Here is a 24,759-nt window from a genome sequence, read left to right as displayed (position 1 = left end):
GTATTAATCCTAGCTAACACTGATTTGCTGTCACGTGCACCTAGTAGCGGGCCAATAAATTTCACTTGCCAGTGCGCCAGTTCCCTTGATCACAGGAAATCTGTCCCATGCCATTTTCAAGCAATTGTTTTCCTGTTAACACTGGGAGATGTTCTTTTATTAATTGTCCCCTCTCTTTTCCTATTTGCACATGGACTAAATATTCGTTTACTTGCTTATTTCATGAACTCAGGTAACTAGGTGGCTCTAGAGACCTGACTCTCAAAGTATCTATCATAGTCAGTGTCCAGGGTGCTAAGTTAGGTATGTCCCGCTGGTCATCGTGAGGGTAGCGTAAGGTCACCTGCCTTTATGACATTCCAGTTGCTTTGGAAGGGGTATTCCATTGCTGAGCAATATGCATGGGACTTGATTCTCTCAGCATAAGTCTGCCAAACTCAGGATTTCGCCCGTTTGAGCGAGTTAGCTGTCACACCATCAGAAACTCTACTCATAAAAGTTTGTCGTCATTCATCAGTGTCTAAAATTTGTGACAATCTCTTCAATCGTTAATTGTAAGAACTTGTGCCAATCATGATTAATCAAATTTCTACATCCTCACATTTATCAGTGTATTCTCAAGATTCCATGGGTATTCGGCTGGGGCTCCCATGACCTGTATAGTTTTGTTCTGTTTTTGTTTTATTAATTTATCAACATCTTGCCCATCTAGCCTCAGAAGCACGAAGACTTTCCAGGGATAGGAAAATCATGTTTACTCTTATTTTCCCCACTATTTCGGCTTCTTACTTTTGAGTCTGGGTTTAATCAGGACTGCTAGCAAAAGACAGGTGATAGACATTCACTAATTCTGCTTCTGCTACGCCCACTCAGAATATTCAGTAAGCCAATCCCTTGTTCCTAAGTCGGTTTTCTCAAAATCCCATTGGAAAGGCTTGTCCCCATATTCTGCCTCTTGAAACTAAGATTTTGCTACTTTAAACAAAGGATTTTGCTACCGTATGCAAGGAATAGCTAAACAGCTATCCTGGCATCAAATGCTTGGTTTTTCATCCTTTACTTTTCTTTGTCAAAAAATGCTTAGCCATTATGATTCCTAACACTAGGAAAAAAAATTCTGCTTATAGTGACAATTGGAGTTCATACAAAGACTGGACTGTTAAATTAGATTCACATGGATCGGAGATCTTACCCAGTATCAAATTGTTTGAATCATGTCAAGGATACAAGTACTTGAACAAAGGAGAGACATCCAGGACTGCCAGGGCCGCTTTCTAGATTCTTTCTTGCTGCATTAAGATACATTCTAGCCCGGATTTAATAGATGAGGTCACTGAGTTACACACGAAGGATGTCATTTACACAAAAGGGAACAAATTTGGTAATAAAACATCCCACTTTATTCAACGATATTTACAAAACTTAGGTAACACTATTCCAAGAAGTCATCTCCCATAAGCCCATAGATATCAGGACTGTTTTCCATGAGCCATCTTTGTACGTTCCGGGTAAGTTCTGCTAAATGCATTCCAAGGAACGGACTGCCCCGTTCCTTGTGTTCCAGGAGATAATATTAAGAGCACGTTTGCAAGGAGATTTAACCAGCTCATCTTTCTTTCTCTGCTGCAATGTCTTGTGATCTAGAACAAGCACGCTTTGATTCCCAAGCTGGGACCTCAGCACCACCCCTCACTGTGCAACCTCTACTATGTTTTCAAGCTGATCATTGCTTCTTTCTCATAGGCCTTGCGGCCACATTTTCCTGTGGAAAAAGTACATGGAGTATTTCTTTTCGGTCTCTACCTTTGTTTTCTTTCATTTCTGGGACATTTTCTTCAGTTAAAACTAAATATATATATTTTTTATCATCAGCCTGATTATCTCATAATAATAATTGTAAGGACATTGGATTTTCTTGATATCTTTGACATGTCATCATTATTCTTCAAATATTTCCACATTATTTATGTGATTTAACTTTTCTTCCCTTTTCTTTCATTTTTATCAACTATTTACTTCAGTTTTCTGCAGTTTGGTCTCTTTAGCGCTGCTTTCAATTTAACTTTCATTTCTATGGTGGTTTTACTTTTTCTTCCATTTCTTTCTTTAGCTGTCAGTTTGTATATTAATGATCTGTCTAACAAATATAATAATGTGTGAATTATTAGTATGCATTCTGCAGAATTAATTTTTATAATAATTTAAAACAACTTTCAAAACTAGGAATACTATGTGTTTGGCTTCTACGAAGTCAATAGGAATTGAAAAAGGCACTTAAATAAATCTTTAACATAATTTTTATTTCACTTCTAAAAAAAACTAAAGGTAAAAGCCATAATAGATTTTTGCTCAGAGGATTTTTTTTGAGCTGACATATGGCAAGATTATATTATATTGAATTTAATTACAAACTCTGCATAGGATTAATTAGTACATTTCATTCAGCAATCTTAAAACATATTAACCCACATTTATTCAATCTATTTAAGGAGTTTCCTTTGGAAGTAAGATAAAACGCACAGAGTTTAAGTGATTTAATAGAAATGATTCAGTAAGTCCACAAAAGAGCAAGTAGTATAAATGTCAAACACTGGTTATAATTTTTTAAAGCTGGTAATTAGTAATTAGTACCTGCCAGTGTCAAAAAAGAGAGTAAGAGAAATTCTGTATTATATAATAGCCTGGCGAGTACAGTTTATTTACAAAACTATTCAATTCTTGTACTGCATTTGAAGATGCTATTTACATATTTGAATAAGCTACAGTATGGTTTGGATATGTTCGAATAAATACCAGGCTATAAAAGTTTGAATTTCTAAACATACTGTGGAATGCCTGTTATGAACTCTAATTGCAGCAATATAAAATGTCTTTAACTTAAATACAAAATTTAAACAAGGGTGTGTATTTCTTTAAAAAAAAATTAAAAAAAAAACACTGAGAGTTGGATACCTAACATTCTGAAGAAACTGGGAGACACACTTTTAGGGAAAAGAAATGCTGAAAAGCAATTAAGGAGAAACTTAGAATGAAGAGATGGATGAAAATGAAACAAATTATTTAGTAAATTAGTAAGGTATTATAATGTTGGTATAGTGTATATTTTCTATTACCTAAAAATATCTTAAGAATATTTTTATGGGATTCTACTGATATCGTATGCTGTTTATATCAATGTTTGAAAACTAGTTGGATTTTCATAAAACCGAAGCACAGAAAAATTTTATTGAAAGACCACTGGGAAGAAATCAGGTTCAATATTGTATTTTGCTACAGATTTATTTGAAAATAGCACTGTTAAATGATAACAAAAATTCTCTGTGAGTGCAGGTGTATTCAATAGTAAAGTAAAATGAAAAGTTCAAAGTCATTAAAAAAATTTTCACTAAATACATTTTAGATGATTTGATTTTAGAACTATATCCTGTAATACTGAGAGAGAGAGAGAGAGAGAGAGAGAGAACGAGCAAGCACGTGTTTGTGAGATGTGAGATAATCTTACACTCAGGGCCATTTCATTAAATAATCTTCCTATGAAAATTTGGAAAGAACAAACAATCCAATTAAAAAATGGGCAGAAGACCTGAACAGATACTACTCCAAAGAGGAAATACAGATGGCTAATAGATATATGAAAAGATGCTCAAGGTCCCTAACCATCAGAGAAATGCAAATTAAAACCACAATGAGATATTATCTCACACCTATCAGAATGGCTCTCATCAATAAATCAAAGACAACTGTTGGCGAGGCTGCAGAGAGGAAGGGACCCTCATTGTTGTTGGAATTGCAAATTAGTACAGCAGCTATGGAAAACAGTATGGAGGTTTCTCAAAAAATTAAAAATGGATATACCTTTTGACCCAGCAATTGCACTTTTGGGTATTTATCCAAAGAAAACCAAAACAATAATTCCTAAAAATCTATGCACCCCAATAGTCATGGGAGCACAATTTACAATGGTAAAGATACGGAAGCAACCTAAATGCCCATCAACAGACGATTGGATAAAGAAATTATGGTTCATCTATACAATAGAATATTACTCAGCCATTAAAAAAATGAAATCCTACCATTTGCAATGACATAGATGGACCTAGAGGGTATTATGCTGAGTAAAATAAGTCAGACAGAGAAAGATAAATACCATATGATTTCACTTATATGTGGAATCTAAGGAACAAAAAGAACAAACTAATCAAAAACAGACGCGCAAATATAGTGGACAATTTGGTGATGGACAGAGGGGAGCAGGCTTGAGGGGCTGGGAGAATGGGGTGAAGGGTTAAAGAAGTACCAATTAGTAGTTGATAGTTGGGCATGGGGATGGGGGTATGGCAGAGAGAATGCGATTAGCAGTAATATGATGGCTAGGTGAAGGGCCAGGGGAGGGAGCAATCAGGGGGATCATTTTATGAACTGTATTGATGTCTAACCAATGTACTGTATACTTGAAACTAATTTAAATAATTTTTTTTTTTAAATTGGAAAGATGTTATCGCTTAGGCGCGCTCAACAAATGAGCAACTTCTATCTTGCATCTGAGGCTTTTAAATGCTTCAGAACATTTTATAAACCTTAGCAGGACTAGCATACTGGGAAAATAAAATATATTTTGACATTAGGAGGACTTTCAAAAAGGGATTCAAATATTTACTGTTTCATCTTAAAGGGAAGGGGACTAGCTGCCCCAGAACTGACAGAACAGTCCCTTAGATGGCAGATCATAAAGATCGGGCCATTCTTTATGGTTTTCTCAGGAGCCCAGGCTAACTCTCCCACTTTAACTGCAAGACCATGCTTCGGAAGAGAAGGCGATGAAGGCTGCATGCAGTCTGTGCTTAACATTTTTGGAATGTTACTTGATGTTTTAATTTTAAAACCATATGCTTTAAAATATTTTGTCTCTCAGATAAGTGGCATGTTTAAAAAGCCTCGGCTCTACTAATTTACTAATGGATCTGTTAATCTACTAGTCTATTCCTAATTTACTAATGGATTTAGTCAATTATGTACTCCTCTTGCTGATAAATTTGGTATAGAGCTCTGTGATACGGGTCAGAGAATAGTTGTGCTGCCACCCAAAATGAGTTTGGTCCCTGCACTGGTGTTCTAGGGCCGTCCTCACAAAGTGCCACAGAGTGAGTGGCTCAACCAACCGGAATCCGTTTGATCACAGGTCTGAAGGCCAGAAGTCAGATCAAGGGGTCGGCAGGGTGGGCTTCTTCTGAGGTCTCTCTCTCTGGCTTGCAGACGGCCACCTTCTCCTTGTGTCTTCCTGTGGTCTTTGCGTGTGTGGGCCTTCTGATCTTCACTTATGAGGACACCGGTCACTGTATTCGGGCCCACACACATGACCTCGTTTTATCTTACCTATCTCATTAAAGGTCCTGTCTCCAAATACAGCCACTTTCTGAGGTACTTGGGGTTGGGACTTCAACATATGGATTTGGGGGGGACACGACTTAGTCTAAAAAAGGTGTTGATTTTAATTCAATGTTGTTTTAGTGTTTTCGATTCCACTTGGATTCTGTTTTTAAAAATACATATCACTAAATCAGTGTCTTCTAATAGGTAGTAAATGATTTCATTATTGACTGTTGCATTAGTCAGGTTTATCCAGAGAAACAGAGCCAATAGAATGTGTGTGTGTGTGTGTGTGTGTGTGTGTGTGTGTGTGTGTACTAAATACCTTTGTTACTTTCCTATTCTTTATCATCTTAAAGCTCCAGGGTGTTGCAAAACTCAGAGAAGCTTCTTGTTCATGCCTCTGTGCCTACAACCCATACTTCTGTCAACTCCCTTTCATGTCAAAGTTTTGCATAGTGTGCTTCCTATAATGCTTTTATTCTTCACTGCGAGGCTCCCCAAGTGAGTGTATGGCATCTCAATTCTTTTGTTCTGATTGCTGTTCACATAGAACACTCCTCATAGGTTCTGATCTTTTATTCCCAGAAGAGAAGGAAAGGTGATGATCGGAGAATGGGAAAAGGAGAAGGTAGAAGCTGAGAACTCTCAGGCATTAATATTTTATCCAACACTGATGTAAAATTTAAAACTTCAAATAAATTTTGAATTTTGAATTCCTTTTTAGTTCTTCTCTCATAGGTCCATCTGCATTTACTCGCTTTTGTCTTTGGAGTAGCATAGTGTAAAAGTTGGGAACCTCAGATAATTTGTTTTTCTCAAGTGTCAGTAGAGGAAGTCATACGTATTCTCATTTTACGCAGGTGAACAGAGATTCTAAGTGGTTTAAAAACTTATCCAACTGTATGCCATCGATGATACAACTAAAGTTGAACCCAAACCCACCAGACTTTTCAGACCGTGGTTTGGTTTGGTTTTGCCAAAACACACTCTACACCGGGGGAGCCACAGGGCCTCAGGGAGGAGAAAATAAGCTTAAGTCTAGTCCTAATTTCCTTCTTGTTTCAAACAGGAAGTATTTGTTTCTGTTTTTGAGTATGTGTCTGTGCTTGTGTTATCTGTCAGTGTGTGTGTTTGTGTATGTGTGTATATAGGAAGATAAGCGGAAAGAAAGAATAAAATAAATAGAAAAATTCATGAAAACATCTCAGTTGTTTTCTTGAAATAAGGGCCTGTACTGGGGATGTCAAAGGAAAGATAAACTAGTTTCTAACTTGAGAGCCAATAAAATCATAGAGTGTGGAACAGAGGGAATGACTCAGTGCTTCGTTTTTCATAAACAAATGGGGAATATCTGGAAATAAGTTTTATTGCAAACTAAAATTATCACTTGTTTTTTGTTGCCTTAAGAGGTATTTTATAAATTCATACCATGCGATTAATTCAATAACACCATGATTTTTTTAATGAATTGAAACTAATGTTTTGTGTTCTGTCATTAGCATCTTGAGACTGAATATTTAAAATTGCAGAAGACAAGGCATAAGTGAGGTTGAGAGGACTAGAGAGACCCAAGATAGAGAAGGGAAAAGATTCATCTAATCTCATAACTTATGTATTAAGCTTTTCGTTTGCTTGGTCAGAAATGTTTTTCGTTAGCACATAAATATTTAGGAAGATTGGGCAATCAATAATAATGATTTTAAAAATCTATCTGCTTCAAAAATCCTGTATGAGACTGAACACAAATAAAGGCTGAAAGTTTTGAGCAAAATGATTCTGTCAAGACCTTGGCACAATTATTATAAATATTTCAAAGTTGTTAGTTTAACCGAATAGTAAATTATATGGCATCTTACATTAGCCAAGTTTGAGTGAAAGCTTTTAGCTTCCAATTAAAAAATATTTTTTTATGATATGAGAAAATACTTGCCAAACTACCTATCCATAATTCAAAGAATTGGCAAAGCAAAAATGTTGTTCGGGATGTTTTCGTGTTTCTTCGTCCACTCATAAACTCATGAAACTCTTGAGTAATACGGCATTCTGAACACTCACGTGCTGAGTGATTATAGGAAGATGTGTCTATATAGATCTTTTACTCTGTCCATCGTCATGTGAACAATTATTGCCACCACAAGGTGTGCACCCCCTAAACCAGCCTAGTCTTCCACCACCTCTCTGCCCTCGCCCGCACGTTTCTTCACAGTGCTCCTTGGAACCCAGGGTTTCTAACCACCAGACTACCCTGTTTCCATTAATGTTCCCTTCGCTTATTCCTCTAGTTAAAATATTGCTGTACCCCCAAGATGTCGCTCCCTGCAGTTCTCTGAAGGATATTTACTTTTGTTCATTCACAGCACAGCTACTGCAAAGCATGATTTGATGATAATCCAAAATTTCTGTTATTACTGCTTATAGGTAATTTTTCCAGCATACTTCAAAAATCCCAGCTCCTCCAAAAAGTGTACATTTGGAATTTTCTTCAGATTAACTCTCCTTGTTACTAACATTTACAAATGTCCGTCTTCCTGCTGGCTCCCTCTCCATGTTGGGGTTCTCTAGAGAAACAGAACCTATAGATCTTCATCATAAGGAATCGGCTCATGCGATTATAGAGGCTGAGACGTCTCGAGATCTGCAGTAGGCGAGCTGAGACCCAGGAACTGATGTGTAAGCTCCAGTCTGAGAGCTGGCAGGCTTAAGAATGAAGAAGAGCCGATTTTCTAGTCTGAGTCCAAAGACAGGAACGTACTGATGTTCCATCCCAAGCAGACAGGCAAGAGGACTTTCCTCTTCGCTTGTTTTGTTCAATTCGTGTCCTCGATTCATTGGATAAGTCCCACCCACTAAAGAGAGAAAAATCTTCTTTACTCAGTTTACCAATTCAAATGTTGATCTTATCCAGAAATGCTCTCACAGACGCACTTAGAATAATATTTGACCAAATGTCTGCATACCCCATGGCCCAGTCGAGTTGCCCCATAAAATTAATCATCACACTCTTCTAACCAAAAAATTTAGCTCTGAATACTTTTTCTCCCCCGTTACCATGTTCCTTGATTATTCTAATGATCATTCAGCCACCACTTAATATATCTCTAACCTCCTAGCTCCTCATTTAATATCCTTAATACATTATTCTTTTCCATCTACCTGTGTTAAGCGTCCACAGCCACGTTCACATCTAGATCCTGATGATTAGGTTTCCGTAATCAGATCGTAAGCATTAGGGCAAGGCTTCTCAAACTTTAATGTGTGTTGCAACCATCTGGGGGCCTGGTTAAAATATAGCCCTATTTAGTAAGTCTGGGGTGGCGTCTTAGAGTCTCTGTTTCTAACAAGATCCCAGGTGGCCCCAATGCTGCCACTCCACGGACCATGGTTTTAGTAGCAAGCTGTTGGTATACTTACTAGGAGCTGACTTATCTGTCTATCATCTATCATCTGTCTGTCTGTCTGTCTGTCTGTCTGTCTGTCTATCTATCTATCTTTCTACATCTATCTATCTATCTATCTACCTATTATCTATCTATCTATCTATCTATCTATTTATCTATCTATCTATCTATCTATCTATCATCTATCTATCTTTCTATCTACCTATCTACCTATCTATCCATTCATCTCCTGTTGGTTCTGTTTCTCTGGAGAACCCTGACTAATACAATCACCAATAACGGCACTACCTCTAAGATCTTGAATTCAACCCATGCATTCCATCTAGAGTCTCCCATTTTTTCTTGCTCACTTACCATGTCCCCAGTGATTCTTAGACCTCTCATCCATTGCCGCCAACACTTTTTATTGTCAACCAGCCCTCTCCAAGAGCTCCTAAACGTCCTTCTTCGCCATCATGTACTCTAGAGTTCAGTGTTATCATTGTTCTTAGTGCCTTTTCTCCTTTCCTGCTGTCATTATTATGTGAAAAAAAAACTGCAAACCAGGCCTTTCAGGACACAGTTGAAATGTTAGCTCATCAGAAAAGTTTTACCTGACTGCCATTTCTGAAATAGTGCTGGGGAACTGTGGCTAGTGTACCACAGACCTATGGCCTCCAATCAATGCATGTGTTTTTCTTTATAGCAGAGCTCATTGTCAGATACTCGATGCTTTTTCATTTCACGATGAGAAATTAAAGGATTAAAAGTGAAAGTCTTTATTGATTTAAGGCCTAAAACCTGCATGAGATAGAACCTTGATTGGAACTAATTTATAGAGCAAAATGCTCACTCGGTCACCAGCATGTCCGATGTGCCCTCATTAGAAGAGCAGGTGGCTTCTGGGAGCAGAAGGGCATCAAGGACCGGGAAGTGGGGACAGGGCACAGAGGATGAACTATAGCTATGCTGACTGGGGGTGACTTTCAGAAATGTGGTTATTCCTGCCAAAATGACTCATTCCTAGAAGGTTCTTTAATCAAAGAATTACCCTATTTAACAGCTCTGTTACACTTAATGTTTAATAAATTTATTAATTCATGTTTTGAACGCTTGGAAAGCACAGAAAAGCAGACGGCGAAGATAAAACGTCTCATAATTTCATCTCTAAGATTGCCACTATATTAGTATTCTTGTTTCTTCTAACAGTTCACAGTCAATATGTAAGAATTCCCATTGGTTTAACATTGTGAATTAACTTTTTATTTAATTTTATCGATTTGCTAGGTAAAATGGTATTGCATAATTATTTTAATTCCTAGTTATGGAATTTCAATTTCCAGTATATTTTTGTTTAAATTATTCCCCATACATTGTTTTAAATTATCCCAGTGTTTCAAAATTGTAAATAAATGGCTACAAAATGTTCGAGTAATAAAACTTTAATTAAAATTCATCTTAAATTAGAGTGTTATACAAAATGAAAAGACAATTGCTTAGGTTCTAGAAAGTAATCTAAAGTTGAGCTTCACAGAGCTAAAAGTGAATCCTAAGAAGCATGTATTATGTTTGCAAAACAAAAAAATAAACTAGAAAGTCAATTACGCACTTCAATAAAGAAAAAAACAATCTTTAAAAAAATTTCAGGAGTGTTTTATCTCCCACTTTTCTCCACTATTCCAAAGGCTCAGTCAGGACTTCCAAAATCGTGTGCTGATTATAGGGACTGCCAAATCCCACTGAAGGTCAGAGAACGTTCTTCGATTAAAAAAATAAAAATGGAAAGATTCACAAATACTTCTAGCGCCCTAAAGGTGAGAAGTGAGTGTAAAGCAAGAACACTCTGTAACCCCAGAGTCACAGCCACAGTCTGCTATCAAGTCCTTGTAGATGTTTTCTCTTCGGGACTGGTAGTCTGGGATTTCTGTGAACTTATTTAGAAAGGAAGCACTGTCCCTTAATTCCCAATAGAATGCATATAAATTCGTTAGATGGGGTCTTTGCCGACCCTCAGAGAACTAAAAACAAATATGGAGCCTTAAGACTGAATTCTGAATAGTTTCAAAAATCAACTTGGTTTTGTCATGTTCAAGTAAAAGAGTAAAAGCTTTGCGAAGCATAAAATCTAAATTCTTCTACGCCTTGATATCAGAGCCAGAACTGATGGTGAGATAAATCTGTTAATCTTCTGATTTTCTAGTTAATAGGGGCTACATGAAAAGCAATGTTTAATTTTTCAAATAAAAATAAATACACAAATAACTGATTCTATTTATAGTGCAGTGATAATTCCTGTAACGTTCTTGATGATGACAATTTTTCTGTACCATAATTTTTCTTTTCCCAAGGAAAAAGAATCTATGACCAGAGTTATAGGTCCATCGATTAAAAGGTCAATTGTGGAAGTGCCTATTAAATTTTTACAAATTAAAATCAACCAATAGGATGACAAACTGGCATATATAATTCATTTAATCTATTTTTTTAAAATCTGGATCCTGAGAATCCAGGATTTTGCTTTTGATGCTGATGTTATATGCAGTGCTCAACTCATCTGGCAATATGCCATTTTCCTAGTACCGATTACATTCTGGGGAAATTATAGATAAAAGGACTAAAGATCCGTTAGTCGCTTATGTGGAAGATATATATGTGTGTGTGTGTGTGTGTGTGTGTGTGTGTGTGTGTGTGTGTGTGTGTGTGTGTATATAGTGAGTGTAAAGCAAGATACACACACACACACACACACACACATTTATATTTTTATTTGAATGGAGAACAGTCTAGGGACTGAGACATTTTTGAGGACATTCCAAGATAATACGCCATAACATCCTTCTAGCATAAAATAGTGTTGAAAAGGGCGATGAGCATGTGGCATGGCAGGGGAGGGGGCAGGAACAGCCAAGCCTTTCCCATCTTGCTCTGCCTGTCACCCTGTGGCACCCCGAGTATCAGGCCAAGCAAAGGGACGTCATTGAAAAGCACGGGGCTACCAAATGTGAGTGCTGTGCACATTAATTGTGGGAAGACCCCACGGAATAGACTGAGGAAGATGTCCCCAGGAGTGCCACTGTGGGGTCCGCCAGCGTCTCCCTCTCTACAGCTCATCCTTGTCACAGTTATTGTTCATGGAGAGTTACAGCACATTTTCGATAATGCTGTCTCAATATTGTTTTGTAACCGTTGTGTGATTTTAGAAGGCAAAAGTTGTAAAAGTTAACTTATGTTCTTCATTCATCTGTTGGAAATTTTGTCTGTTGATTTAGATAGCAGTGTTTTCCTTCTGAACTACCTCAATTTCTTTATAAATAGATAAGTATTTTTCTGATACAGTCTCTGTGATGCATAATAAATGCATGAAATAGTTTCTTTTCATAATCTCTTCTGTTGATAGTTTCCAGTTGTAAAAAATACATTTTTCTTTAATTTTTCACAGGCAGGCCAATAACAAAACATGTGACTTTCCACACGAAAGCCATGAATCTCACTGGAATACAAAGAAGGAATTAAAGTGGACATTAAAATAAAATTATATCAAACTAATCATCACAGTGAAAAAAATTTTGCAGAAGTGTGCATTTGTGTTTCCTCAAAATTGTTTTTCATACAAGAGATCAATCAATCTGAAAGATGCCTTATTTGCCTCATTTTTAGCAAGAAAGCTCTCACAATTATAGTTATAAAATTTTGGAAGTATAATTTATAGTATAATGAAGGCCTCCCAGAATTGCTTCATTTGACAAGTTTTGAGATTCTTCTTATTGATCAGGAGGAGAATTTAGCATTTTACCAGTTTTCCCCCTTTTCTCTTTGGTAACGCCTCCTTTGTAAATACATGCATCTTTTGCCTTGTCAGACATTTTTCTTTATTTCAGTGTGTCAGAAACTCCTTTTTTATTGCACAGGCAATGATTATAAACAATGAAAACCTGATTCTTGAAAATATAGAAATAACCCAAATCAGTATAATACTTAGGAATGTTGTCTATATGTGTGTACGTACATGTATATGTTTGTATATATGCACATACGTGTGTACATATGTGTTATATATTTATATATGCACATATATATTTATTTTATTTATATATTTTTATTATATATATATTTTATTATTAATTTAAATATTTATTCACATTTTATTTTATATATTTTATTTTATTGGAACCACTCTGAAAATAACATAATGAGAAAGAAATTATTTTCATTATTTTTTAGTGAGAGCAAATTTATTCGTAAAAATCAACCTTGTTTCCCAAGGTTGGACTTAAAGTGGCTTTTTATTTTTAAAAGAAATAAAATTTACTTTTAAGTTATAAACTGATATCATTTAATAGTCCAAGAAATATGCCGTAGGTGAGTTAATGGAAAGAACAGTTCAGACTAAAGAATGGGATGCTAGAGTTTGATCCTGATGTTGCATTATCTCTCTTTGTGACTTTGAGTAAGACATTTTCCTTCTCTATCCTCAGATTCCTCATCAATAAAAACAAAAGAAAGCTGAATTAAATTAATGCATCCACTGACTTTTAAATTGTGTTTCTAGGGTTCCAAGAGTTTCCTGAAAAGAATATCGGAATCACATCTTGTTGTTTGCATCCTAAAATCATGTCTTTGATTTACATATTGCCCCAGAAGTTTAAAAGTAATCCTCTGTGGTATTTGTATTTAATCCAATGCATCGTTTGCCAATGGGGGTACCTAAAAATTTCCATGAAGGGGACTTGCATAAAAGGACCTTCCCATGGTCACAGTTAAAGTTTTGTAAATACAATGCTGTATTGTCATAAAATGCAATATGTTTCCCTTCTTTTTTTCTGGTTAACTCTACATTGTAGGTGTCAAAATGCGGTTTTAAATCAATATTTCTTTTTTGCTAAAATACTTCACTTTGCCAGGTTAAATTGAATATTTCAGTAAGCATATAGACCTTGTAATAGTCTATCACTCACTGGAAAGATCCTGGCCTCTCAGAAGACATGTGATCTGTATTGAGTCATTGATCTACTATATCATGAAAAAGCAGCACTATTAACATGAAACCCTGACACAGGACATCGAGTTGAAAATCAGGGAATATTTTAAATGACACCCATTTTCATCATTCCACCATTTGTTAGGAATGCAAAGTTAAGGAAAATTTCAATGCTAATGCAGCTGCCCATAAAGCTCCTTATTTTGGTAATTTGGATTTTAATAGCTCGGATTTTTAAACTTATTTCTAAGTAGATGTACTTCTACAATAATTCAACTGTATAGCATGCCTTTTGTTCTAAGTGCTAAGTAGAAATAGGTATCACTGACCAGTGCTACCCATATTACTTTTGCATATTGAACTATAATAACTGAAACCAACAATAAAACCACTTAAATGGCAAAACTTAGATAATCACTTTCCACACATGAATGCTAAATATACCAGAACCAGAGTCCAGCTTGATGATATATCCTGTGCTCATTTTTTTAGAATGAATAGATCAATCGTTTTATTAAAAAATTGGTACAGTAAAATATAAGCTAGACTGTGTAGAACATCCCATAATTATGCGGGATCTAAGATTAATCGTTTTGCTCTGGAATACCAGCTATGGGTGAGACATTTGTTTTTATAAAATAGGCAATAAATGTTGTATTATGTGGAAATGATATTAAAGATTCATAAGGTTCATTAAACATGAAAATTACTTAGTGAAAACCTGATTCTGTAGGAAACTATCAGAAAAGCACTTGTAGTTTTCTGCATTCTGTAGATACATATTCTATTCAATTATTTGCTGTGTCTCACAAGGAGACATAGTTTTTTAAAATGACCATCTCCAAAATGATACGTGCACACCTCAGGGAGTGAGCGAGATGATCCACAAAGCTCAGAAAGAAAATATCAGAACTTTCTTTTGCTAGTGTTTAGCACATTCATTTAAAATTTCTACTTTTGGAAATATTGATATATTTCATAATGTACACAAGACAAGTACATTTTATTATTTATAAATAATAGAGTAACAAAACCCAAAACATTTTCTTATTTATGAATAATAACCAAAGAACTTTTACTAATGGGGTGTACAGTCAACCCATTTGGAGATGGCTGTTGTAGCAAATGGGAGATTAATGGCGTCCCATTTACAAAAGGCTAGCCAGTGAGAAAGAGGCCGTCAATAAGAAGTTCATTTATCTGCTTTTCCATATCTGCAATAGAGCACTTTTACCCGAAATGTCATACTCTGGAACGAGTGCCAATGCTAAACATACATAAATGCCCACCTTGCACTAAGTAGCTGTATTGATTTCAGAGGCTACATCCAAGCAGTTGCCTACGTGTAATTATTGTCTTTCTTCCAAACTGTCTAACCGAGCACAACGCAAAGTTTAAAGACTTGGTGTGTGTGCTTTTTATTAAATATGTTCAATATTGTTGAGCCTTTCTTTCTGTGTTTGATCTATAAACAAATGAATAGAAAATGAGCTTAATAAATCATTGGTGGCAGGTTCAAGAGAGGCCTGCTGTTTCTTTGGCTGAATGCTAAGTGAATGTGGCTTAAAATATAAGAGAAGGAGGAGAGGAAGGTGAAGAAAGTGGATAATGAAGGAACATTAAAGCCATGAACTGTCTGTAACCTTTGTAGTTCTTTTATAAATTTTAATGAAATGCCATTGCCACGTGTGTCATACTGAGATCGGTATAATCAATTAAATAACACCCAGTTTGTATTTCTCCTTTAGGTGTTTACTGGTGGGGTGCATGATTCACTTTCCAAGTACGTATCTGTGAGAGGGCTTTGTTTCGTATTCCTATTTATTGGTTTTTGCTTCCCTATGTTAACATCCATCTCTGGTGTAATTCTATCAGATCTGCTAATTCATGTTTTTTTAAATCTAAAATGTAACTGTTGCGCTTTCAAAGTATTGTACATCTTAGAGCCATAGTTAAGGAACATTGTATCCGAGTCTCGTTTCTTTGTTATTTCAAAACTGCATTACGTTAAAAACAAACAAACAAACAAACAAAAAACAAAAAACAAACTGCTCCCCAAATGCACGCCCTGAGATTTTTAAAGGTTCATAGCTATTACTTCAAGTCACTCTTCCTCCATTTCCTTTTTGTATCATTAGTCATTTTTCATTCTTTGAAATAAAGATTCTGTTTACTTTATATACAGTATTTCGAGTTCTGAACTCTCTCATCTCTGAAGAAACAGATTATTCCATGTTATTTTAACAGTATAACCAAGAAGGTCAATGATTCTCTAATCAGATTTTTAACTGTGGATTTGACACTGAAATGAGGATGAATAACTTTTATTGATGTTCAAAATATAAGCATAAAATAAATAACCCTTGGCAGTGTGGATGATTGTGGGGGCAGTGAGGGAGTGCTTCATGAATTCTGCTTTTCACATGGGCTTTGAAGTGGTCATAGCTTTCGCCATGTAGGACTAGGTGGAGGATGGGGTTAGGACAGTATTCCAGACTGAGGGAAGAGGATGAAGTGAAAGATGAGTATGAGGCTGACATTTAGGATATGTCACTTAATTTTCTAATCTAGGGGAAAAAAAATATATATATAGATATACACACACACACACACACACACACACACACACACACACACAAACACGTATATGAAGGGATGAGCTTAAAACCTTTATGACTTTAATTTTTTGACCCATTAACATTAGCATAAACTGCTAATAAGAAAGTCAGATACAAGTAAGTAGAGCACAAAGTCAGACACAATCATTGTAAGAAAACTGGACATTGCTGAAAATTTTGAACTTTTTTATGATAACTGTGTGGCTGAATGAACTGTGTACACAGAGACATGTGTAACGTTTGTGTGTGGTTGGGTCATTGTTAACCTCTGCTAGTGGTATTCTCTGGTTCTTATGTCACATTTTTATTATTTTAATTATATTAAACGTGCTTATTTTATATTCAACATCTGATTTGTCCTATATCCACAGTTTTGGTGAGACTAATTCTGAAGACTTCTTGGTATTGCCGCTCCAGGTCATGGTGGCTTGTTCCCTTTCCAAGGGAAAGGAAGCCATGTGCACTGACTATACCACTACAAACACGAGGCGCATACCCTCCAGCCCCCTCTAGTGGACTGTTTGCCTACTCTGGCATTGAATCTAATTGAAAGCGTCAAAAGAAAAGTATCCCTGGAAAATTCTTAACTCGTGTCCTATATTTATGCTCCTTGGGGGAAAGAATCCTTTGAGGTGTCTCATCTGAAAACCTAAAGAAAAACTGTAAAGAGCTCTTGCATCAATATTATTCCTATGTACCGGAAAGAGGCAAATTAACGTTTTAAACCTAGTCCTAAGGAAAAAATTTCCCTCAGATGAAATTCAAGAAACATGAAATCAAAATCAAAAAGCACTAAATATGTGAGGGAACAAGCCACCATGACCTGGAGTGGCAATACCAAAAGTCTTCAGAATTAGTCTCACCAAAACTGTGGATATAGGACAAATCAGATGTTGACTATAAAATAAGCATGTTTAATATAATTAAAATAATAAAAATGTGACATAAGAACCAGAGAATATCACTATGTCCAATTAGATCTGAATAAGACCTAAACAGTACTTCTGGAAATTAAAAATGCATAATTAAATTCAGGTTTAATGGGTTAAACAATAATTAAACAGACAAAAAGTTATTGAATTGTAATATGTCTACTTATAAAAAAATTATCCCAAAATAGAGTAAGAGAAACAAATTAGGAGAGAAAGATGTAAAGACCTGGAAAATGGCATAATGATATCCTATTAGGATTTAGTCAGAATTCTATGATAGTTATATATGTATATAATTTATGTAATTATATATATCTGCTATTTATAAATGATTTTATCAGGTTATTTAGATATAAGATCCATGCACATGTCACTTGCATTTCAATAAGGCATGTAGAATTAGAAGATGAAATTAAAAATTCCACTTACTATAAATATAATCAAAAGATATCCAGGAAAAAACCCAAGGCTTAGAAGATAAAGCAATATAAAATTGTATTTCAACTTGAAATACAATTGTATTTCAAGTTGAAATACAATAAATAAGACATATATATATAAAAAACATTTATGGATATAACATTAAAAGATGAAATGCATAAGGTCATGTTATGCAGTTCTCATGAAATCAATTATTTATCTTAATTAAAAAAACGCAAAGAGGATTTTAAAGAGAACTTTATGAGTAGTTTTAAAATGTATACATAGATATATAAAGGGATAAAAATACTTCAATCAGCACTGAAGAGCTAAATGAGCATAAAATGCTCACCAGATAGCAAGACTTATGTAGACCATTTACAGATAATGTAATTATTGTCATGATAGGGCTTAAGTCTGCCATTTTATTTTTTGTTTTCTATTTTTATTTGAAAATTTCTTGATTATTACTTCATTATTGAAGGATATTTCACTGGATACGGAATTCTGGATTGACAGTTTGATATTTTTGCACTTGAAAATGTTGTTCCATTGCCTTCTGGCTTCCATGGTTTCTTATAAGGAATCTTCTGTCATTTTAATTGTTTTTTCTCTGTAGATAAGGTGTTCCTTTCCCCTCATGATTTTCAAGACTTTGCCTTTCATTTTCGAAACTGTGACTATGTGTTCCGGTGTGATTTTCTTTGGATTTATTTTGTTCTATTTATTTCTTAAAACTGCATATTGATATAAAGCTATCTCAAAAAGTAAATCTTAATTTAAAATATCTTAATAATAAGAGCACCTGTTGATCAAAATATACTATAAAGCAAATGACAAGACAAATCCCAGTGTATAAGAATATATCTGCAATGCTAATAACTAACCAAATATTGTACCCAGAATATATAAAGTATTTCTACTAACCTATCAAAAAAAAAAATGGTTCAATAGAAAATTGACAAGAGGTACAAATAGGCAATTCACAAAAGAAGCTCTCAAGTCTAATAAATAGAGGAATAGATGCTTAGGCTCATTAATACTAACGGTGCCAATTAATAATGAAAAGACATAATTTCACTTCACCGGACTGTCAAAATTTAAGCTTTTCATATTAAGTACTGGTGAGAATATGAAGAAAGAGGAAGATGCATACCCTGTAGGTAGAGGTATAAGTAGTTCGTTCACAACGCTTTGGAAAACATATTGGTATTACCCATTAAAGTTAAACATGCACATATCCTACAACCCTAAAATTCCAGTCATAGATATATACCTAAAGGAACTCTTGTGCATGATACCAGAAGATGATAGATAGATAGATAGATAGATAGATAGATAGATAGATATAGATAGATAGATGTAGATATATCACATTCATAGCAGTAATAAAAGTAAAAGGAGAAAAAACAACTTCAAAATAATCAAAACATCCATTGACAGAACAAACAAATAAATTATAATATATTCATACAATAAATGCTATCCAACGCTGAAAATGAATGAACCACATACAAAATCATTGCTGGATCTCAAAGACATAATGTTTATTGAAATAAAAGAATACATGTTGTATGATTCCATCTTTAAAATATGGTGAAATTAAATGACATAGTATTTAGGAGCACTTAGAGATATGGTAAAATTATAAAGAGAATCAAGATAATCATTTACACAAAATTCCAAAAGGAGAATGCAGTTTTGAGGAAAGAAATTGGTACTTTTAATATTTTTTTAAACAGTCATAATTATTAAAGATTTAAAATGTCTGTAAAACACAAATTGCCATTCATATTCTGAATATTAAGTGCGGACTAATTCTTAAAACTGAACTTTTCTTGAATCTTTTAAGGATCTTGCTTTTAGTTTTATTTAGATTTCCCTGCAAATCATTATTTCTGTAACCATGGGTGCATTTCTATTAATCAAAAGTTCATCCTCTTTAACAATCTGTCATTTCTTTTTCGACTACAACAAATGAAATATCCTTTGACTGAATCCCATTAATGGAATAATTTCCGTGTGAAAATCTAACATATTTTCTATGAAGCTGTAATTCATCATTTTAAAAACAATTTTGTGATATGTGAAGTGGAGAGGTAGAATAAAAGCCAATTTCATCTTGGATGATTTGAAACATAAATTAGTATACTCCTTTAACTTTTCAAACTTAGATTTCTTTACATTTATACCAAATCATATCATAAAATAAAAATTTCATAAAGGACCAATGCATAATTACAACTTGGAAGAGTGTCATGCAGAGGGGTATCAAATATTTAAGCATGTAATTGAGGGGTGAATTTTTCTGTTGTATAAGTGTGTGCATGTGTATGTCTATCTGTTTATTTGCCTGTTTGGTTTGTCATTTTCTTGTTCACTTGTGTACAGACTTCTCAGGAAATCCATTACTTGGTTTATTTTCTTGGTTTGTTTCTCAAATTGCTTCAAAATGTTTCCTTCGCAAACAATATCGACAGTGAAGCGGGAGAGTTGAACATTTTTTACTTGTTTTTAATCAGGAAATTGCATATTGTCACTCAAATCCTTCTAAAGACTTCCAAATCTCTCTCAATAGTAACTGAAAATCAGCATCAATATTAAATCCAGGTTCCGTGCTTGCCTCCTTCAGGTTATGAGAAATTAGTCCCAGTTCATGCAGTGTTCATAAATAGTCATGCTGGGGAGAAGTTCAGACCTTGTTTAATGTGCATTTTTCCTCTGAAAACAGAAAGGTCATGTGGATTTGATGCACAAAGTCTCATTCACTCCTGTAAGTATACATATTTTTACTCTTTGTATTGAGATTTCTTAGACCTTGGTAAAAATTTTAACAGATACTCAAGCTCACTCTATTTTGAAATAAAAGGTTGCATAGTCAGCAAACCTGCATTCCTGCAGGAAGAGTTTAGCTTTCTAATACCTCATACGCTATGCCCACTAATTTCTTACATTATTTCCGACTTAAATCTAAAAGATACATCATTTAAAGTAGACCTTTTAAGAATCTTTACCCTCCTGCCAGTCCCTCAAGGGTGACATTTCTAAATGCCCTTCTTTTCTCCTCAAATATAAAATCGATTTACATAACTTTAAGCAGAATTTTTAACCTTCTTTCTGACTATCCAAGTGTTTGATTACTAAGTGTTTTTGAAGCATCCGAAAGTGACCAGGCCTCTGAGAGCCCCCACATCGACTTTGGCAAGATGAGGAGGTGCTGAGCCTCTCGCTCGCTCTGGCATGGCCCCCGGTCCTGCCCGCCTCACCTGTCTCACAGCTTCACCAGAATCACCCACTGGGGGGTCATGAGAACTAACATGGTTACGTCCGTTATGTCGTTTACTGTTGCTCACATCAGTCATCTCAAGAAGTCGGGGCTTCCGGGTTGCTTCGCTTTCCTAGCATCCCTTTGGCAGGTGGCTGTGTGTACAAGGAGACGTGCCCCCTCCCATCACTCCCCTTTGCCCTTGTGTTATTTTTCTCTGTAACGTGTGTCGCCCTCTGACACTCTCTTAATCTTTCTGCCCCACCCTCTACTGGGATGCGAGCTCCAATAGTGCAGAGATCTCCGGCTGTCTCGTTGCCTGCTCTGTCACCATACCCTAGGGGAGTTCCAGACACGTTGTAAGTGCTGCACGTAAGGGAACGAGGGTGTGAAATATAGAGAAGAAATACTTGCTTCTTTAGAGCAGATTTGAAATTTGCAATACCTTTTCTTTTAGCCTATTGTTTTACATCGAGAAGGCAGTTTTCATCCTGTCTTCCTTGTTAGGGTCTTTGATGCTATTATTTGCCCCCCGGTTATGAGACTATCTAGTTGTTTATTTTACTGGGTCAGAAGACTGTCTTTGTTACTTAGACGGAAGGACTTGGGATAGTAATGTAATGTAGCAGAGCCAATGTAGATAGTTAAATGCCCGTGTGATATGTGCCAATTGGTTGAAATAAAGGTTTCTTCTTCTCAAATACTGATACATATAGACCATGTTCTCAGGTAATTTATTTCTATCTATTCAGTACGTGAGGTGACAGTATTATATTGCATGCAGTGAGAAAGTATTTGAATAATCCCTTTGCTAATAAGCATTTATTATTAGTATCCTTAAAAGTATGCTGTGGCTTACTTATTAAAGTAAAAACTAAAATAAGTTTTTGAATGTAAGATTTATTCAGTATGAAAATTCAAGGCCATCTAACGTATCTGGATGGATAGTGTTAAAAAAACAAGGAGAATAACCAAAAATATTGCTGTCCTAGTAAGCGCTGGAGAGTAGTTTAAATTTGATTCAAATTTTGTCCTGCCTGGTAGCAACTGCGTAATAGGTTCAATAATTAGAGAGCTTCATTAATTTTCCCTAAGGTTCAGGCATCATTTTATTGTTTGTAAGTGCTAACCTGGTGCTTAATTTTATTTAAGGATGAGAAAGACCATCCTTGTTTGTTTCTAGCTGAAGGAGCTGAGAAATAATTAAGATAAATGTCCCCTAGTATTCCTGTGGCATTTTCATCTGTTTATTTTTTCTATTAGAAAACTACAAGGATAAGACATTCCACAAGAACTCTCGGAAAATAAGCACACTATACATATAGCCACTGAAATTTTCTCCAAGCTACTAGTTCTAGGCGAATAGCAAGTGGATGATTCAGGAAGTCTGGTCTAATAATGAGAGGTTAAGTGAGAGAATGAGGTAGATCTAGACTTGAGCCTTGCCCCTCTCACTTATTAGTTATGTGGCATTTGGGGCATTTATTTACTTTCTCCTATCCTTATTTTCTTTTTATAAGAAATGGGGCTAAATAGTCCAAATATTTAGGATATTCTAAAGGATATTGAATATATCTTATTTATAGTCCTTATAAACCAATAGATTGTTATTAGTATTATTATCAAATTAGATTTTTATTTACTTTATCAGTCTTGTTGATTGCTGATAGTTTTAAATGGTTTAGTCATTTTTCTCTATCGTGTCCCGTGTATTCCACACATCTTGATGACAATAAATAGAAGTATTAGAGGCTGAATAACAAAAAAAGTTTTATCTGATAATTAATAGATGTGCCTCAAATCAGCAAGTCGTCTTAAAGTGACTGAATTTAAAGTGGTCATTACGAAGTCACTATATTGAAATGAGTCTGAACCGTGCTAGCGTATTCATTTTTAACTTCCGTTTAAGGGACATTTCATGACAAGCTTGGCTTCTAACTAATAGCTCCCTAAATGAAGCTCAATAAATCAATCCCTTACTTTGTGCTTAACAGACAGTAGGATAAATGTTTCAGATACTTTATCTCACTTAATTCTCAAGAAAAACCTCGTGAGCTAGAAGTAGCAAGTTAAGATCTTGACATATTTATCTTCATGCTTTCCTTGTTTCCCGAACGTCTAGCCCCTTCCAGCACTGTCTTGAGAGGAATGCAATTAAAAAGAAACTATTGTTGTTTGTGTGTTTAAAAAATCTAATTAGGCCCTTGAGAATCAAAGAGGTAGGCCACAAAGGAAGTTGGTAGAGAAGACTGAAAATAAAATCCCAGAGGATATACTGATGGCACTGCCTTTCCATTCCTTTTCTCAACCTGTAGAAAATGACGGTTGACGAACCAGAACAGGGGGAGAAGCGAGCGCAGAGAACCCTGAACGCTCATTGCCTCTCCCTTTCAGAATCCGAGTGAAAATCTGACTCTGCAGGTTTGCCTTAGCTCCAGGAAGCACTGGCGGATCCCCATTGTTAATCACAGAGGCTCCGCCTTTCAAACAAAGCTGGTCCCTCAAGCAAGAACATTTATAGTCTCGCAGGTGTTCCCTGCCACCTGTTCCTACAAATGTGTGGAACATCAAAATAGTTTCATCCTGAGAAACCCTTTCCTCTATGTCCCTTAGGAGCCAACCTCACGGAGCCATGGCTCTCTGTTTGAAAATAAGAACGAGGCAGCTTTCGTGCTCACACAAATTTTCCTAACAAATTCTCTTTTACGCGTACTCAACATGACCACGAGGGTTTCCTCTGCGCCCCCTTTGCTCAGCAGAGAGGGAAAGAGGAAGGGCTTAACTTTGGACTTGATGCCTTATTGGGATGAGGATCTGAAAACCGGTGGTGGCGCCAAATGGAAGAGGGAATCGCTTACAAGAGGCCTCAGGAAAGTGCTAGAAAGCCAGCCATCCATCCACCTAGATGCCAGCCTTTACTTTCTGGGTCAGATCAGCTGTCCTCCTCATTCTCAGGCTAGGACCTTCCAGAGATAGCAGTGCATCTCAGGACACGCTCTAGTCTGAGTTGTCCAGTGTTCGCGTGCACCCCATGTCTCTTCCCAAGCCGAGATGGAGCTTCTCGAAACCCAGAGATGCAATGATGATGTGTGGGGTAGAGAAGGTTCCAATGTCCTTACTTCAGTGGTGATGCACCGTATGGAAGTCGAACCTCATTGCTTGTTCCTTAGCTAGAACTACTGCACTTTCAACTAACAAAGAAATTGAAGATTGGGAATATTAAAATAATTTGCATATAGATATGTGTATAGAAATGATTAGAACTAAGGTTTAGGTTTACATTTGTGATATTTGAAAAAAATGCTTACAAGAAACATACATTCTTAAGAAAATACAAATGGCAGTTTGTATAGACTGAGTGTTTAATAAATTAATGGCAATGGTGAAGACATGGTAAAACTAATGCGCTAGAATATAATTTGCCCACAGCTTTCAACTGCATGATCACGGGTTATCATGGATGATGAAAGAAATTTGTCTTTTCCGATATGGATTTGTATAGACATACTTTATCTAAGAGTTTCCTAGGCAATCTAATGAACCACTGGATTAATGAAATCTATCATTAAAATTAGCTAACGTTGACAGCAAACATATTACATATATGATTATATACGACATTCCAAGGTAACATAATTTCACCAAAAAAATTTCCTGCTGTCAGTAAAACTGAGGGAAAGGGCCATGGAAAGCATTTGGATATACATGGAAAAGTTGTGATTATCAAAATAAAATCAAGCTACAATTTCTTCATTACTGAACCTTTTTTAAAAAGATCTACAAAGCCTGCAGATATCAC

The sequence above is a fragment of the Pteropus vampyrus genome, unplaced genomic scaffold, assembly GCF_000151845.1.
Source record: "Pteropus vampyrus isolate Shadow unplaced genomic scaffold, Pvam_2.0 Scaffold192, whole genome shotgun sequence".
In the NCBI taxonomy this organism is placed as follows: domain Eukaryota; kingdom Metazoa; phylum Chordata; class Mammalia; order Chiroptera; family Pteropodidae; genus Pteropus; species Pteropus vampyrus.
This window is presented reverse-complemented; position numbering follows the sequence as displayed.